The sequence below is a fragment of the Miscanthus floridulus genome, unplaced genomic scaffold (assembly GCF_019320115.1).
Source record: "Miscanthus floridulus cultivar M001 unplaced genomic scaffold, ASM1932011v1 fs_786_1_2, whole genome shotgun sequence".
NCBI classification, from domain to species: domain Eukaryota; kingdom Viridiplantae; phylum Streptophyta; class Magnoliopsida; order Poales; family Poaceae; genus Miscanthus; species Miscanthus floridulus.
The window spans coordinates 22,753-36,096 of NW_027097269.1; positions in this window are offsets into that span (position 1 = coordinate 22,753).

Consider the following 13,344-nt stretch of genomic DNA (forward strand, 5'->3'; position numbering starts at 1 on the left):
CCCTCTCCAATCCATCTCTGTACTACCTACATCGACATGACGATACGACACGTCCATGAAAAACGCAGCGCATGCTTTCTCGCGTCTGCCCGTCGCTAGGCTATTTGCCAAGCTTGGATAAGCTAATTCGGCGGCCGCAGCCTGATCGGCTCCGGCCGACCACGGACACGCATGCGTGGTCACGTACTCATGGATTAATGGAAATCTAGCTACCTCAGTGCAGCCAGGAACAGTTTATATACAACATACATCTACCAGCAGAGCACTGTCTATAGTACAAGCCACTATTTTCTCTGTTGTCGGTTCTTCCATTTATAAATTTGTAAGTTTGTGAACAATTTGATGGTATTTGTGAATAATTTGATATATTTTTCTATGATATCTGAAATCCATAGAAAAAATTTGTAAAACTTTTTTTTGAAAATTTGACATATATTTGTCTATGATCTTATGTTATCCTCAAATTACATTACTCTGTCCAATAAATTACACTGAATACATCATTGTAAATATAGTAATAAGGCGGTGTAAATATAGCTAGAAGACGGTGTAAGTGCATGAAAAAATTCAGTTGTTAGAAGGAGCTAAAACAACCGGTTATTGGCTACACATATCCATATTATATAATAATATACGTGTATATCCAAGGCCCAAAGCTATATACAGCGTGTCGAGATATCCACATGTAACAGTGAAGTAATCGAATTGACAAACCGGTAATATTTATTATGGATATAGTAAAGACAGAAAAATCAATCAGGCCTTTTGGATCTCAGTTTTAGGCCTTGTTCGGTTAATTTCATATCCAAAGGGATTGGATAATTGTAACGGTTTCAAAGGGGATTAAAATCACTCTCCTCTGAATCCCCACCAAACCGAACAAGTTCTTATTGTGATTTAGAATCTATATTTCTTGGTTAGAGAGAGAGGTGTTAGGATGCCATTTCCATCGTGATTATTGCCTTTTCATAGTAAAAAAACTCGAAACAATAGGTACATGGTGTACCACTACTACAAGAATGATTTGTGTATGAGTACCTCAAATCCAAGATGTCCTTGTCGTGTACATTGCTCTTCTGACGCTGCCCTGCTCGACCTCCTGTTGCCGTCATACTTGGCCGTCTTCCGAGTGATGAGCTCCAGGAGCACCACGCCCAAGCTATACACCTCGCTCTTCTCAGTGGAACGACCCGTCTTCATGTACACCGGGTACATAATTTAATAATCTACGATTTATATTAGCAAGATATAACAAAAAAATGTCCTTTTTATATCTTCTGGATAGCAAATTTACAGAAAATACAATTAAAATAGAATATTTTGATTTATTTAAACTCTTTTGCCTTGCCATATTAGGTACTTACATTTCATCATATCTTACATTTTACTGAACACGTACTTAACTAGTAATAAAATCAAAGTTCTAAGTGCAACAAATGCACCTTAAAAACCTAAACAAAGTTCATATATATCAAAATTTTTAGACCACCCTATATATATAATTCATGGCTCCGCCACTGCCCATGCGGGACGTGCTGACACTGGATGGGGCCACTCCCTAAGTTTCATAAGTAGGCCGGATGAAAAAACTCGTAGCTGGATAACTCATTCGGCTCAACTTGTAAATAGCTCGGTTTGAATTGGCTTGTTTACATTTTTTAACAAGGTAAACCAGTAGTTTAGCTGGTTTACTTAATGAGCCAGCTAGGCAACAAAAGCTCAACGAGTGCAGGTATGCAGGTTCCAAATTGCCAAATTTAATACCACAATCAAACAACATAAGGCCGAAAGTCCAGATTTCATAATCACTGTGGACTAACCAGCAACTGTGTCGCACGCATGCACAGTCGTGACTACTCGTCCTGTTTATCCCCTATGACTCGCTCTCCGTCTCCTGATCTCTCTACTCTCTACTCTCTCTCTCTCTCCTATGACTCGCTCTCCGTCTCCTGATCTCTCTACTCTCTACTCTCTCTCTCTCTCTCTCTCTCTCTCTCTCAATCTCAATCTACCCGCATTGCTGACCGCCAACAGCCAATCACAGTGCCACCACAATCCCCTCGTCGGTGTTCCTGTAGGGATGAAGATCCAAGTCAGCGACTACACAATTGTGCATACTAGCCGGCAGCCATGCTCCGCAACTACCATTGCCACCTTGGCCCCTTTTCTCTATCCTTATTGGCAACTTCACCGCTGACTAGAAGAGTGGGACCTGCTTCCTTCGTTGATTTAGATTTTTGTTGGTCATTATTTCGTTAGGCCGTGGTTTCTTGACACAGTTGCGAGATAGTGGCGACCATGGCACATCGGAGTAAGGTCCCACTGATCTCTCTCTATCTCGACGACGTTTGTTTTGGCAGCGATGAAAGTCTAGTGGGAGTATGTTATGTTAGATATGTTGTCTTCTCTTCAGATCTTGACAGTTGATGTGATTATCAGGACCAAGGATAGATTTATCGGGGTTGCAGGGTGGGCTCCAGCCCCCTACCTACACGAACACAATGGAGCCCGCCTTCCCCTAAGTGCAAGTTTTGGACAATGGTGAAGTAAAAGAAGAAAAGAGGGAGGAAGAAGAAGAAAATGAGGAGGAGGAGGAGAGAGGTGGATGAGCCCTTCCTATGTTGCTGGCTGCGTTCGCCACTGATCTCGGCAAGAAGTTGTTTGGCTTCCGATGCGATGATTTCAACCTCTTATTTGAGTCTATTCTTCGACAAGATCTTATTTCTCCAACACTCTAGTTTGATGATGAAGGATTGAAGAGCCAATCTCAACGGGAGTTTCATAGAGTTTTATGGGCATTAAATATGCTAATATGGCACTGTATTCATGAAGAGAGAGATGATAAAAGTTTTATGGGAGTAAAGACAGTTTCATGGGGATAAAACTCTTCTACACTGTTCCAAAATATGAGTGTGTTGAAACTGGGCCATGAAACCCCCACTAAGAGTGGCCTAAGCATGTGTTCCTTGGTGAGGTCCTACAATTGATGTTCTTTCAGTGGGTATTAAATTTTGTTGCCAATGATGCGGTCTTCAAGGTTTAACATGGTGAGAGCATTTGCATATGACCTTTTCCCTTGCTACCTTTTCCATGTGACTTGGAGGCTTCGGCGGTGTCGGTATTTTGCAAACCGGACTAGTAAATTTATACGATTGCCCCGCTGCTCTAGGAAGACGATGGTAGCATCCAAAAAACACGAGGCTTTATATTGGTTCAGGTCGGAGCCCTACATATAGTCTAAGAGATGATCGAGTGCGTGTTCCTTACTTGAATGCTCTGAAGTTCTTACAATGGGGGTGCAAAAATATTGGAAGAGGTAGGAGAGCTAGAGCTAGGAGATGGGCTGTCCGAAGGGAAGCTTTAGGAGCCCTTCTACGGTGTAAGAATGAGTGAATGAGTCCGTATCCCCAAGATGGGTGCCCTAGTTGCCCTTAAATAGAGTTCAGGGCCAGGTGTAGGGTCGAGATGGCGGACTAGAGGGGAGGTGAATAGTTCTTTCTAAAATTAATCGCGTCGACTAACCAAAATAAGTGCGAAATTAAAACTATCGGTCTAGCCAAAACTACACCCCTCTATCTATGTTCTCTAGCACCTTCCAAAGATACTAATTAAGCAACAAAGGTGCCGAGCTAGCTAGAGCTCACCTAACCAATTCTAGAAGTAAGGTCACACAAACCTATGCCACTAGTACTTCAAGCAACAAGGGAGCTCCTACACATGCTAGTAAGCAAAAGCATAAAGTCACCTAATGCTCACTAACAATGCTCAATAACAAGGCAACCAATGCCAAATTAGAGAACACAAATACTTAGCTACACAAACTAAGCAATGTGACTAATAAGGTTACACAAACTAAATTAGCCACACAAGGAAGCTACTTCTATGCTACATAAACAAGAAGGTAACTAGTGAGCTACATAAGCTAACTAATTACAAGAGCAACTACACAAGCACAATATATATAAAAGTAATCACAAGCTTGTGTAAAGGGGATTGCAAACCAACAGAAAGAACAAGGTTGACACGGTGATTTTCTCCCGAGGTTCACATGCTTACCAACACGCTATGTCCCTGTTGTATCGACCGCTCACTTGGTGGTTCGGCGGCTAATTGGCATCACCCGCCAAGCCCGCACGTCGGGCACTGCAAGAATCTACCCCGAAAGTGAGGGTAGCTCAATGACACGCTCAACTAGAGTTGCTCTTCGCGGCTCCCACAGGACGAGCACAATGCCTCTCACAAAGCTCTTCTTCGAAGCACCACACAAGCTTCTTGTGGGCTTCGATGGAGACCACCACCAAGCCGTCTAGGAGGTGGCAACCTCCAAGAGTAACAAGCACTACCAGCTTGCAACTCGATCACCTAGTGCCACTCGATGTAACCTCATGATGCAATCGCACTAGAATCGCTCTCTCACACAATCTGATGATCACTATCAAGCATATGTGAGATGGAGGGCTCCCAAGCACTCTTAAGTATGGACACAAAGTCCCCCGAGGTGCTCAACTCTAGCCATGGCCAAGACCACCTTCTATTTATAGCCCCATAGGCTAAACTAGCCATTACCCCTTCACTGGGCAAAACTCGGGATGACCAGACGCTCCGGTCAGATCGACCGGACGCACCTTGCCCGCGTTCGATCGTTCTACGCCATCCACGTGTCGCTCTACGTTCAACCAGAGCCGCCTTATCTCAAAGGTTAAGTTGCGACCAGACGATGCACAGTAAATGACCGGACGCTACTGCGCCTGAGTCTGGTCGTTTCCAGATAGCTCCCCAAGCCTCTATTTTACGATCGGACGCGTCCGGTCCACCATGACCGGATGTAGACCAGCATCCGAACGATTCTGTGCCCGCACGCCTAACTCCAGCACCACCTATGTCACCATACGTCAGCACTGATTGGACGCAGACCCTGAGCGTCTGATCACTCTTCGCGCCAGCGTTCGGTCATGAGACCGAGACCACACGCTCACTGCTGCCACTGACCGGACATGCTGGTCCTGTTGAGGCCAGCATCTGATCAGTTCTATGAAACCCTATCTTTTCTGTATAGGGCGCCGATGGCACCGTCGAACTGTCCGCACTCTACGGGTGGACACTCCGCCGGTGGAGTTTCGAACCTTTCTCGCCTTTGTTCCATCGCCGAGTTGATCCACATCAACTCTAACTTCATCTCCTTTATAAATGTGCCAACACCACCAAGTGTACACCACCATGTGTATGTGTGTTAGCATTTTTACAATCATTTCACAAAGGATTAGCCACTCAACTTGCCATGCCACTCAATCCTAGCGACGATGTAAAGTTAGATCACTTAAGTAGCACTAGATGACCGATATGCAAACAAGTTTGCCCCTCTTGATAGTACGGCCATCTATCCTAAACACGGTTATAAACTTCTCTACACACCTATGACCGGTGAAATAAAATGCCCTAGGTTATACCTTTGTCTTGCGCATTCCATTCCATCTCCTCCAATGTCGATGCAACACATGCACCAACACGATCAACCATGATATGATCCACTTCATATCATCACGTGATCATATTGATTCATTGATCTTGACTTCACTTACTTTTCATAGTTGCCTTCGTCCATCAGCGCTAAGTCTTGCTTAAGCTTCACCGCCACACGGTCCATCGCTCCAAAGCCTCCAACTTGCCCTTCATGCTTGCAACCGGTCCATCAAGCCAAGTCATGTCTTGATCTTCTCCACCTTGATCACATAACTCAATGTCATGTCTCATTTGCAATGAGCTCCTTTATCATCACATGTGTGAGCTTTGTAACATCTCTAAGCCATTTTCACCTTCATAGCATATGTTGCTCACACATATGTACCTGTGGACTAATCACCTGTGTATCTCACGTAAACACAATTAGTTCACCTAGGTTATCACTCAATTACCAAAACCACACAAGGACCTTTCACCAGGGTGCGTACAAAGAAGAAGGTTCTCACAATTGAAGGGTTGTGAGCCTGAGGAAGGACCTAGCTAACTTGGCTTGCAAGCTACACCATCTTATGGTGCACATTTGGGCGTGGTTGTCATCATGGTCCTATGGCCATGTCACAACATGGTGTGGCATGGTGCTTCTGTGCTGGCCATGGTGTCACTATAGACACGATGGTGGTTCGCCAGCCATCCTGTGCGATGAGGTCTCCTCTGTGGTCTTCATCATCGCCTTCTAGTTTCCTAGGACATCGTACAAGAGTTGGTAGCCACCCCCTGGTCATCGATCACCCGGTTTGCTTATGGAGTTGGTGGCCACGATCTTGAGCTCTTGGGTCATGGCTCCCGCTGGTTTGGATGGCCTCCAAGTCAAGGCCTCCATCATGAATCCCATTCCATGGTGGGTAGAATCGTACATGCATCTTGTTGGTCCATATTTGGATGGTGGGCCGCCATACTGATAGTCACTATCGTGCGGTGTTGTCTTGTCTATGCTGAGTGGCGCAGGGATGGCGTTTGACCTGACCGAGGTGACTGTTGTCCCCTCGGTCCTTATGGGGTCAATGTGGCATGCTTACCCTTGTCAGAGTAGGCATGCCTAGCTATGCTCGACCTCTTCCCATTCCTCCCAGGGGTTAGGATGGTTGAGAGGTTAAGAGTCTTCTATGTGTTGTGTGGCTAAGGTGAAAGGGAGAGGTCATTGTCGACGCTAGCCTTGGCGTCCGGCCTGATTCACTTGGCTCAGCTAGGCCTTGATCATTCAGGCCTTGATGTATCATGGATCGCTCGGCCTACTAACTTATCGATGCCTTGAGACACCCAGGGATCATAACCTCGACAGTAGCCCCCGAGTGTTTTTGAGATCACAAAGTGATCATGGAAGTGATGAGATGCGTGCGTATCTGAGTGCAGGTTCGTAGTTGTGGCTTGCTCGAGCTTTGTCACTCGACCCCTTGTGGGTTAATGCATTCAATATGGTAGCTGGTCATTATGTTCCACCTTGTCATGATGCCTTGATGATGTGGTACATGACCATTGAGCCTTGCCATGTCAGTGTGTTGTGTATCGGTGTTCATGACCCAAGCGGAACCGAGTGGTCTTATCGACGCTTGTACCTGTCCTGTCTTCGTGAGAGTCTCAATTTTCCTGACCTCGTGCTGGCATCTGACATCGGTTGTGACCTCCCGTGGTTTGCCACACAGCACGTGGGTTTCAAGCTACTCAGTCCGTCCCTAGCCTATAAATAGAGGCTCTCCTACTGTTTGGACCACTCATGGCTGTAACTTTAAGTCCTCCTAGATTTCCCTAAATGGCTAGATGTTGAAAAAGTGAAGAGACAAGAGAGGAGTGCTTGAGGAGGACCGCGTGGTTCTCGTTATACATCCCACTAGGGGTCATCTGTGATGGTCAGAGCTAGCGTTGCCCCTTCCAATAGCTGGTGCTAGAAGGAGACTTATGAGCGAGGGAGGACTAAGGCAGTGTTTAGGCCAACCATAGGCCCCCATGATTCTTGCGCACCCCCAAACCCGTAGGTTTGGGGTCGCTAAAACACGAGCACCAAGGACTACAACCAATTCTTCCCAAAACCTGTTGGTCACCCTTAGGGGCTGCCTGAGGTTTGGGGGAGGCATTGTCGTCCCTTGGTGTCTCCATGATGCCTTCTGAAGCATGGTGGTGGTGGCCTATGGGCTCAGTCTCATCCCCATCCTTTTCCTCCTGGTGCCTTTCTGCCCTAGAGGTTGTAGTGCTACAAGAAGGGAAGCGAGGTGATTTCTCATCTTCTTCCTCCTGCACTTGTAGCAGGCACCTCTAGGGACCCCAACGTCGCCGCCTAGGTGGCAGTGCCATGGCTCAGTACCTTTTCAAGCAGTTTGACCACACTTGTACTTTTGGGGATTTAATGAAAAGAATGTTCTTTTCTGTTGTTTGGGTTTTCCCCTATGCCTACGGTGAGCCCCCAAGCCATGGGATCGGGGTCTTGCCTTTGGTTTGATAATGCGAGGAATTTCTTCCTCGACCTCTCCTTGTACGATTGTGAGGATTTCTACGATAGTGCGTTGGCACATAGGTCTTGGACCATTTTGCTTTTTCCATGTGACCGAGCCATGATCACGCTTTGGGCTCCATATTGCTTCACGAAGAAGATTGTGGGGGGTATGACCCCGGATACCCACGGCAGGCCACATGGGCTACGCCTCCAGGGGCGGCCCAGCCCACGAGAAGGAGCCTTGCGGGGCATGATTCTGCTTGGCGCCTCCCGCAAGGCATGGGGAGGATATCCTAAAGATGTTACGAGATCTGTTAGGATACGTATGATCCCATGATTCTTGTAATCTATTATTACTTTTCAGTTATCTCTCAGATCCAACCGACTTATAACCTTGCCCCCGGACTATATAAGGCGGGCAGGGACCCCCTACAAAATCATAGCAAATCATACGATAGCTAATACAAACCAACAGACCACAGGAGTAAGGTATTACATCATACTGACGGCCTGAACATGTATAACTCATGTGTCTCTGTTGCCTTCTTGTTCTTGATTACATGCTCCTCTACCAATCAATCTATGATCGTGGGATACCCCTCGGTGGACTGTCGATGATATTCTGTCGATAGTTGGCGCGCCAGGTAGGGGTGTATGTGCTATTTCCTTGTCGAACAAGATGGCTTTTTCTGCAGGCTCTTTGTCCCTCCCGCAACCTAGCCAGATCTTCACGATTGGATCCATCACGTGGGTCATCAACGCCGATGGAGTTGGAGAGCTTCTCGAGTCGATGTAGATCCGTTCTGCGCCGACCACCCTCGCACCTATGACTGTAGATCCAATCTCGGAACCACTTCTGGGGTCGACTTCATTAGCTACTCGCCGCTCGCTTCCTCGCTACCGGAGGAGGCATGTCAACAATGACGATCTGATCGAGTCTATCGATCGGGTTGGCTTGAAACTCGTCGATTGCCTCTCCATTGTTAAGTCGACTCTGGACACCCTTGTTCAGCACCGACCACCTTCCGATCCCGATCTATCGGTGTTCAGTGCTCAGCAAACTTTGGGGATCGCCGCCCTGCCCTTTAGGCTCGCCAACGCCACCGCTACATATGAGGACGCCCTGAGAGGCAAATTCGCCGACTAGGTCACCGACCAGTTCCCACCAACCATTAACATGCTACACGCCAGCCGGGGTCCCGGAACATCCCTCCAAACTATCCTGGAGGAAAATCCGGACTCTAAGTCTCAAGTCTCCATGGAACCCCTTGCCAAGACCTTCACCGAGCAACCCTATCTCCTGCCTCTCCGGGGTGGCGCAATCTTCAATGTCAGCATTGACAGCCCCCCTCAGAACGGCGAAACAGATGAGGAATGCGCCGCCCGTGAAAACAGGAACGTCAATCGCGTGCAACGCTATGATAACGAACGTGCCCTTGCGATGGTCAAGGCCGCTCGTGATAACCAGTTCGACTCACAAGGAAGGCCCCTCCATCGCAACCTCGACGAAGAATTCCTCTGCGTTGACGGCCACGACGTCTTCAAAACTTCGAGCGCCAATCTAGCGGTGGCCGCCAACGAACTTGCACACCTCCCACAGACGCCCGAGCTCGCCAAGGTCACCGCTATGCTTAAAGCGGCACACTGTCAAGTTAATGAGATCCGAGAGGTTCAGAGACCTTCATGCTCCATAAGCATGATTCGCCGATCAGCCGATCCTAGATCCAATCGCCGCCCCAGTCAAAGCCGTTTTGCCGACCAGTCACTACCTCCCTAGGGGGGAGTTGGAGGCCACCACGTCGAGCATCATCGCCAGCACGACCAAGAGGTCAAACAGGACGCCCGAGTGCACCTCAGTAACCTTCGGGATGCACGACGGCGTATCGATCAACATCGCTTTGGGCGCCATGAAGATGAAGTATGATGCCGCTAGGAGTACGAGCAAGAGTACGGTAATCCAGACATAGCTCTAGAGCCGATCGTCGCCGACAATAACGCTGATATCGGCCCCGACAACCCAGATGGGCCCCTAGCGTTCACCAGGGCGCTCCGAACACTCCAATGGCCCCATGGTTTCAAAATCACCGGAGTCAAGCCCTATGAAGGAAGGATGAACCCAACTCAGTGGCTGCAGGCTTACACCACCGCCGTCCGCGTCGCCGGAGGAGACACCAACATCATGGTGAATTATCTCCCCGTCATGCTCACGCCAGCCGCCATGAGCTGGTTCACAAGCCTTGCCTCGGACTCCATCGGATCTTGGGAAGAGCTGAAGAAAGTCTTCACTAACAACTACATGGCCACATGCAGGCGGCAGGGCACCAAGCACGATCTCAACCACATCACCCAAAAGCCATCCGAACTACTTCGCAGCTACATCAGACGCTTCTCCGAGATGAGGAATTCTATTCCCAACATCACGGAAGCCGAAGTCATCACCGCCTTTGTCCGAGGACTTCATCACCGCGAACTCCGTTCTAAGTTCAATAGAAAGCCACCTACCGGCATCAGCAAGATGATCACAACCACCAACAAGTACGCCAATGCCGAGGAAGCCGAGGTGTGTTTTAATGAAGATACGGGCACTAATCGCCTGCCTTGCTGCCACGACGACCGCACCGACGACCGATAGCACAATGATCGCCGCTACGACGACCATAGTTTCCATCGGGACAGCGGACGTGATCGGCCAGATGGATTCAAACCTGGTCAGAATCGTCGCCGCCGACCAGACCACTTTGTTGCCAACGTCAATGAGCCATGCACCAAGCGTAACTACGATGAGCAGTACAAGAAGATCCTCGATGGACCGTGCCCCCTGCACAAGAACGCCAAACATAAGATGAAAGACTGCCTTGGTTTGGCTACGGAGTTCCAGGAGAAAAAATACAACGACGACAATGGTGGGAACAGAGGACGCCAACCACCTAGGGATAATAATAATGCCTTCTAGGACCATGACAAGGTGGTCGCCGCCATCTTCGGGGGTTTCGCCTACAACGAGAGTAGAAGAGAACTGAAGCTCGCCGCCGGACGAGTGCTCGCCGTTGCTTCAGAGGAAACTACCGCCAACCCCAGCTATCGCCCATGGTCCGAAGTCCCCATCACCTTCAGCAGGGCCAACCAGTGGGCGGACATACCCTACACAGGGCGTTTTCCCCTTGTCCTTGATGCGACTGTCCAGAAGGTGCTCTTCAGAAAAGTCCTTGTCGACGGTGGGAGCGCTTTGAATCTACTCTTCATCAGGGCCCTAAGGGAGCTCGGCCTCGGGGCAACAGATCTCATGCCCTCAGACTCCTCCTTCTGGGTCGTGGTACCTAGCAGGGCATCCAGACCACTTAGGGAAATTACCCTACCAGTACAGTTCGACACGACAACCAACTACCGAGTGGAGCATATCAACTTCTACAACGCCAACTTCGACACCGCCTACCATGCCATACTAGGGCATCTACCTCTGGCCAAGTTCATGGCCGTTCCACACTACGCGTATTTGGTGTTAAAGATGCCTTCGCCCATAGGAGTCCTGTCTCTGTGGGCCAACCTCTCCGTCACCTATGCCTGTGAGACAGAAAGTCTCGCCCTCGCCGAAGCCACCGACCTCTCCATCCAGATGGCTAGCGTGGTCGCCGAAGCCAAGATGGCATCTGCTGATGACATGGAGATCCTAGAGCCTCCTCATGCCTCCACCAAGTCCAAGGAAGTCAAGGAGATCGGCCTCTACCTTGACGACCCTTCCAAGATGGTGAAAATTGGGGCTCACCTTGACCCCAAATAGGAAAGCGCGCTCATCTCCTTCCTACATGCCAACGCCGATGTGTTTGCTTGGAAACCTGCAGACATGCTGGGGGTACCGCAGGAGAAGATCGAGCACTCCTTGAATGTCTCGTCGACTGCTAAACTGATTAAGCAAAAACTTCACCGATTCACGCTGGACAAAAAGGAGGCCATTAGGGTAGAAATAAAACAGCTCTTAGCTGCCGGATTTATAAAATAAGTGTATCATCCAGATTGGTTAGCTAATCCTGTTCTTGTTAAGAAAAAGAATAAAGAATGGAGAATGTGTGTTGATTATACTGATCTTAACAAACACTGCCCTAAAGACCCCTTCGGCCTACCTTGAATAGACGAGGTTGTAGACTCCACCGCCGGCTGTGAGTTGCTCTCCTTTCTTGACTATTACTCCAGCTACCATCAGATCTCCCTCAAGAAAGAAGACCAGGTCAAGACGTCATTCATCATGCCTTTCAGTGCATACTGCTACACCACTATGTCCTTTGGACTAAAGAACACTGGAGCGACTTACCAAAGGGCTATCTAGACGTGCCTCAACCAACAGATCGGCCGCAACGTCGAAGCCTACATCGATGATGTGGTCGTCAAGACTAAAACCGCCGACAATCTTATCGCCGACCTTGAAGAAACTTTCTCCAACCTGAGCAAATACCGATGGAAGCTGAACCCTTCAAAGTGCATCTTTGGAGTTCCATCCGGTATCCTACTAGGCTACATCGTCAACGCTCGGGGCATCGAACCAAACCCTGACAAGGTCTCTGCCATGACCAACATGAAACGGCTGACGTGTGTCAAGGATATACAGAAGCTTACAGGCTGCATGGCTGTGTTAAGCCATATTATCTCGCGCCTTGGTGAAAAAGGGCTACCTTTCTTCAAGCTCCTCAAGGCCTCCGAGCTTTTTTCTTAGTCAGAGGAGGCAGACACAGCTTTTGAGCAGCTCAAGTTGTTTTTAACAAAACCTCCAATCATGACAGTGCCACGACCAGATGGAACTCTGCTGGTTTACATCGCCACCACTTCTCGCGTTGTTAGTATGGCTATTGTCGTCGAACACAAGGAAACTGGACACGCCTACAAGGTGCAACATCCGGTCTATTTCATCAGCGAGGTACTTAATGAGCCCAAAACTCATTATCCTTAGGTGCAAAAGCTGTTATATGCAATTTTGATTACCTCACGCAAGCTCCGACATTAATTCGAATACTACAAGATCGCCGTGGTCACCGAGTTCCCTCTGGGGGATATTCTCCGCAATAAAGAGGCCAATGGTCGTATCATCAAGTGGGCTGTTGAGCTCGACACTTACTCCATTGACTTTAGAAGTAGATCGACCGTTAAGTCACAGGCGCTTGCTGATTTCATCGCTAAGTGGACCGAGATCCAAGAACCCATTGCCGCCACTTGCCCCGAGCACTGGGTGATGTACTTCGACGGTGCCCTTAACATCAATGGTGCTAGTGTGGGCATTCTGTTCATCACGCCGACAAAGGATAAACTCCGATATGTTCTTCGCATACATTTTTCGGCCTCCAACAACGCCACGAAATACGAAGCATGTCTCCATGGTCTCCGTATAGCTGTCGAGCTCGGCGTCAAACGCC